The sequence below is a fragment of the Ornithorhynchus anatinus genome, chromosome 3 (genome assembly GCF_004115215.2).
Source record: "Ornithorhynchus anatinus isolate Pmale09 chromosome 3, mOrnAna1.pri.v4, whole genome shotgun sequence".
NCBI classification, from domain to species: Eukaryota; Metazoa; Chordata; class Mammalia; order Monotremata; family Ornithorhynchidae; genus Ornithorhynchus; species Ornithorhynchus anatinus.
In genome coordinates this window covers 83,644,772-83,650,771 of record NC_041730.1, presented here as the reverse complement: position 1 = coordinate 83,650,771, position 6,000 = coordinate 83,644,772, and positions in this window count along the sequence as shown.

Below are 6,000 nucleotides of genomic sequence, written 5' to 3'. Positions count from 1 at the left end.
CTTCCTAGACTGTGAGCCCCATTTGGGACAGGGATTGTGTCTGACCTGACTATCTTGCTTATACCTCAAAATAATACAGTTCTTGACACATAGTAGGTGCTTAACAAAAAACATAATTATTATTAACATGGAGATGGCACAAAATGCTCCCACCTCACACCAATCCATCGAGGGGCATCTGCCAGCCTTGATGACAGCCTTGACGCACACCTGGGGAGTTAAGTGGGTAGAAGAAGATCCTCTCTACTTGCTACTTCCTACATACCACTCAGGCAAGAACACAAGCTGTAGTGAAGGCTTGACCAACCTCTGACTTTGAGCTAGTCTTCTAGATCTTTTAATAAACATCCCTAGAGTAGACCTATGAAGATGAGCTGGAAAGCATTATGGGTCAGAAAATGAGGGTTTCAAAGACCCTCCATTGAATTCTTAGCCCTCTGTTCTCTTCCTAATCACTGTATTCACAGTAGCGGGCAATGTCCTGTTTTTATGCTCTTGTCTAGCTCTGTTAGGTACAAGGCCAGCCGAGTGAGTTTCTTGTATTGCTGCCCTTGGCAAGATGTTCCACAAGTTCTTTGCTGGCAGTGTGGGAAAGTCTGGCAGGAATTTAATTTTTGTTCTTGTTTTTTCTCTAGCCTGGGGTCTCATGGCTGAGAGTTTCATATTAACTCTGCCTGGATGTGTGTGTTCAATAACTTTTTTTAACAGAGAGTGGCTTTCCCGACTATCCTTTTCTTTACCATCATTTTGCTCTGGCAACCATCATCGTTGTCATCTTCAAGAAACAGCGTGGCATCAAGGAAAATAAAGACCTACGAGTAGGAAAAATATGGGGTCTAAGCCCATCTCTGCCACTTGCCTGCTCGGTGACCTTGGGTAAATCACTTCACTTCTCAACATCTCAGTTTCCTCATTTGTAAAATGGGGATTAAATCTTACTCCCTTCTACTTAGATTGTGAATTTTCTCTGGGACGGGGACTTTGTCCGACCTGATTATTTTGGCTCTATTCCAACATTTAGTACAGTGCCTGGCACACTGTGAGTGCTTAAAAATACTTTGAGTGTTCTGAATGTTCTGCTCCTAGAGAGCAGTTTATCTGTGGGGGAGATAAAGACTTTAATAAGACATGGGGGGGAGTAATAATACCTCACTGTACCTCATTTTTGTCCATCTCTCTGGCAGCTTCTTGCTCATGTTCTGCCTCTGGCCTGGAACACCCTCCCTCCTCATATCCAACAGACAATTACTCTCCCACCTTTCAAAGCCTTAGTGAAACCACATCTCCTCCAAAAGGCCTTCCCTGACTAAGACCTCTTCTCCTTCTCTTCAACTCCCTCTGTGTCACCCTGACTTGCTCCCTTTAGTCATCCTTCTTCCCATCCCCACAGTACTTACATATGCATCTGTAATTTATTTATTTACTTTAATGTCTGCCTTGCCCTCTAGAGTGTAAGCTCATTGTGGTCAGGGAATTTATTATATTGCTATACTGTACTCTCCCAAGTGCTTAGAACAGTGCTCTACACACAGTGAATATTCAATAAATAGATGACTGACTAGTAGAATATGTAAGGTATGAATGTAGGTGCTAAAGGGGCTTTGGTGACTTAAATACCTAAGTAATCTCTATCTATACCTCATTTAAATCTCTGTCTCCCCCTGTAGATTGTAAACTCCTTTATATAAATGGTATTTTTTAAGTGCTTACTATGTGTCAGGCAGTGTAGTAAGTGCTAGAATAGGTACAGGATAATTAGCTTGGCCACAGTTCCTGTTCCACATGGGCCTCGAACCCTTATTTCCCATTATACAGATGAGGTAACTGAGGCACAAAGAAGTAGTGACTTGCCCAGGGACACAGAGCAAACAAGTGGCAGAGCCGGGATTAGAACCTAGGTTCTAGAACCCAGGCTACCTGACTCGCAAGGCCCCTGCTCTTTCCACCAAGCCACACTGCTTCTCCACTTCTTAACTGACTGAGGACAATGATTGTGTCTACCAGCTTTACTGTATTGTATTCTCCCAAGTGCTTAGGGCAGTGCTCTGCACACAGTGAACACTCAATAAAAAACATCGATTGATTAAATACTAAATCAGTGATTTTTTATTGAGCACGTACTATGTGCAGAACACTGTACTACGTGTTTGGGAGAGTACCTGCCCACAAGGAGCTTGCAGTCTAGGGGGACCAGTGAAGCAGATGGGCCCAAGTGGCAGTTAGGGGATTCCAAGTGAGAATATTGGAAATTACTTGGGGAATGTCTCTTGATGGAGATGTGATCTCCCAAAGGTTTCTTGGATGGGCAGGGAGGAAAGGCAACAATGTTCTGTCAGACATGAAGAAAGGGGAGGTTCCAGGTGGAAAGGAAGGTGGGAGCAAGAGATCAGTGGTCGGAGAGATGAGAACAAGACACAGTAAATTAGCTGGAGAGGAATGAAGAATGAAGTGAGCTGGGGTATAGTGGGAGAAGGAAGTGGATAGGAAGGAAGAAGAGAGCTAGGTAAATTGAGTTCCTAAAAGCCAATGATGAGGAGTTTCTGTTTGATACAGAGAGAGATGGGTTACTATTAAAGGTTTCTGAGGAGAAGGGAGAAGTGTCTAGTGCATGATTCAAGCAGCAGTGAAGTATGGACTGGAGAGGGGAGAGACCTGAGGGTGACAAATCTGTGAAGAGACTGCTGCAGTATTTAGGCAGGACATAACAAATAAAAATAATAGTAAGTCCTTACTTGTGCAGAGCACTGTATTAAGCACCGGGAAAGAGTCTTCAGGTGGAAATTGGGCATGGATGCTATCCCTTGAGGGACTCAAATACATATCCCATTCCCAATGTCCTCTCCAGTACCACAGGGCTCCAAGCACTTTTTGTTTCCATGGTCTGGACCTTCCAAAAGTGAACGTGAAAACTACCTGCTGGTGAGCAGAAATATTAGACCAACATGGTGCAGATTGCTCCGAGTTCCCTTCTGGCACCTGAGCTGGGTTGATTCGATGGATAGACTTCTGGATTGTTAGACAGAAGGGCTGGCTTGCTTTGAGAGCAGATGGTTCTGGCATCTGAGTCAGAGAAGGACTGATGTCCAAGATTCTAAGACCAGATTTCCATCTCAAAAGGGAAAGTTCCACCTGGAGCCTAGGGGTTACAGCAATGACCTTTATCCTGACTGGGCCTGAGCCCAGAGAATGCTAGGCCAGCTGGTGGCCAACCACCGCTGCCTGTTTGCCAGTATTTCCCTGCATGAAATCGCAGAATGATTCAACCAGGAAAACTCAGATGTGACCTCGCTCAGCCGCATTCACTTGCCAACTTCGAGAAAATGGGCAACAATACTGACCACCTAAAGCTTATTATGGGCAGGGGACGTATCTGTTAATTCTCTTGAATTGTACTCTCCCAAGTGCTCAGTACTGTGCTCTGCACATTGTAAGAGCTCAATAGATACCACTGATTGTTTGACTGATTAAAGGGGTATGTTCTCATCACAAAGGGGCTGAATGAGGTTGTCATTGAGTCTCACTGGGGGAAGCCAAACCAAGAATGTCCCGACATACATGGGCATTGTGTTTTTAAAGAAGAATTTTTGCACCAGGAAGTCAAAGGGATTTTTAAAATTGACATTTATCTTTGGGGCCAACTATTATTAGAGACCCTTATTTTCAGATCATTTAGGGAAAGGAAAACCACACAGAAAACTGCTGATTCCTTGCTTTTCGCTGGCTTCTCAGACAAATCTCAGTGCCAAACTCTTGAGCAGCAGGCTATTGTCCTTGGCAATATCTTTTTACTTCAACCTAATTGTAAGCAATTTATCCCCCTCTTCTCAGACTAATTAAATGATCAAATATCATAATAGTTATAGTGTTCACCTCCACACGACTCAATAGAAACCCTTGGATAGTTAAAGAGGTCAGTTGTAGAACTTACTTTTCAATGATATTTGGTAAGGTACTTTTAAATGATTGTTAAACCTCTCTGTCATCTGGCTCCCTTTCCCTTATCATCACTCTTCTCCTGCTAAACACTAATTTGTGCCCTTCTCTCTTTCTATCCAAACCTCCTAATAGTCTCGGAAATTGAGGCAGAGCTCCCTGTATCTGCTAGACCAATTCTGGAATTCCAGCTCCAGATAGAGACATTATTTATTTATACTATTGACTGGGTGAATGTATGAGGCTCTAGTCCTCTCCAAGACAGTCAATGGTGCACTGCAGTATTTCTTGGGAGAGTACAGACTTGCGGGGGAGAGGACATGGCTTATTAGTTAATAAAGCCTGCTTCCAGTTTACTTCTCTAGCAAACCCCAAAAGCCTCTGGGGCATAAGGAACTACCCTTTCAGGAGGATACAAGAAGTGATTTAAGACGGAGAGTGTGGCTAGGGAGCTAGGAGATTTATGGCAAGGTTAGGGTACAGAATATGGCAAGAAAAAGATATCAGACTGAATCCTAAGATCAATAGCGGCAGCAAAAAGAATGTCCTGTGTTCTAGGATGGGGGACTCCCACAGAGATTCTCTTAGATTCTCCATGAAAGAAGCCAAAATGTTCCACTCCTCCTTGCTTTGAAGTTGGCAGAGGAGGGGAGCTACAGTCATTATTCAGGGCAGGATATAAAAAAAATCCTCGCATCTCAGTTGCCTTAAAGATCATGGAGACTGCAAAAGTTTGGCAGGTCCCTGGGGCAATCAGACGTGGTTGCAGAGAACTGCTACAAGTTTTGAGTTTGACCCCATGAGGAGAAAATTTGGACTAGAAGGATCTGAAGTTGAAAATCCCAGAATGCTCTCATCTTTTCATTCATTCATTCAATAGTATTTATTGAGCGCTTACTATGTGCAGAGCACTGTACTAAGCGCTAGGAATGAACAAGTCGGCAACGGATAGAGACAGTCCCTGCCGTTTGAGGGGCTTACAGTCTAATCGGGGGAGACAGACAAGAACAATGGCAATAAATAGAGTCAAGGGGAAGAACATCTCGTAAAAACAATGGCAATTAAATAGAATCAAGGCAATGTAGATGCAATGTAGATTTCATTAACAAAATGAATAGGATAATGAAAATATATACAGTTGAGCAGACGAGTACAGTGCTGAGGGGATGGGAAGGTAGAGGGGGAGGAGCAGAGGGAAATGGGGGAAAAGAGGGTTAAGCTGCGGAGAGGTGAAGGGGGGGCGGTAGAGGGAGTAGAGGGAGAAGGGGAGCTCAGTCTGGGAAGGCCTCTTGGAGGAGGTGAGTTTTAAGTAGGGTTTTGAAGAGGGGAAGAGAATCAGCTTGGTGGAGGTGAGGAGGGAGGGCGTTCCAGGACCGCGGGAGGACGTGGCCCAGGGGTCGACGGCGGGATAGGCGAGACCGAGGGACGGTGAGGAGGTGGGCGGCAGAGGAGCGGAGCATGCGGGGTCGGCGGTAGAAAGAGAGAAGGGAGGAGACGTAGGAAGGGGCAAGGTGATGTAGAGCCTGGAAGCCTAGAGTGAGGAATTTTGTTTGGAGCGGAGGTTGATAGGCAACCACTGGAGTTGTTTAAGAAGGGGAGTGACATGCCCAGATCGTTTCTGCAGGAAGATGAGCCGGGCAGCGGAGTGAAGAATAGACTGGAGCGGGGCGAGAAAGGAGGAAGGGAGGTCAGAGAGAAGGCTGACACAGTAGTCTAGCCGGGATATAACGAGAGCCCGTAGCAGTAAAGTAGCCGTTTGGGTGGAGAGGAAAGGGCGGATCTTGGCGATATTGTAAAGGTGAAACCGGCAGGTCTTGGTAATGGATAGGATGTGTGGGGTGAACGAGAGAGACGAGACGAATCTTGACATGTTGCTGCACAGATCTGCTATAGCACATAAGCCTCCAATGCCAAACATTCAATCAGACCCTATTTCTCTTTTTTTATGGTATTTGTTAAGTGCTTACTATATGTCAAACACTGTTCTAAACCTTGGATTAGTCCTGGAATGCCCTCCCTCCTCACCAAACTAATTCTCTTCCCCTCTTCAAAACCCTACTTAAAACT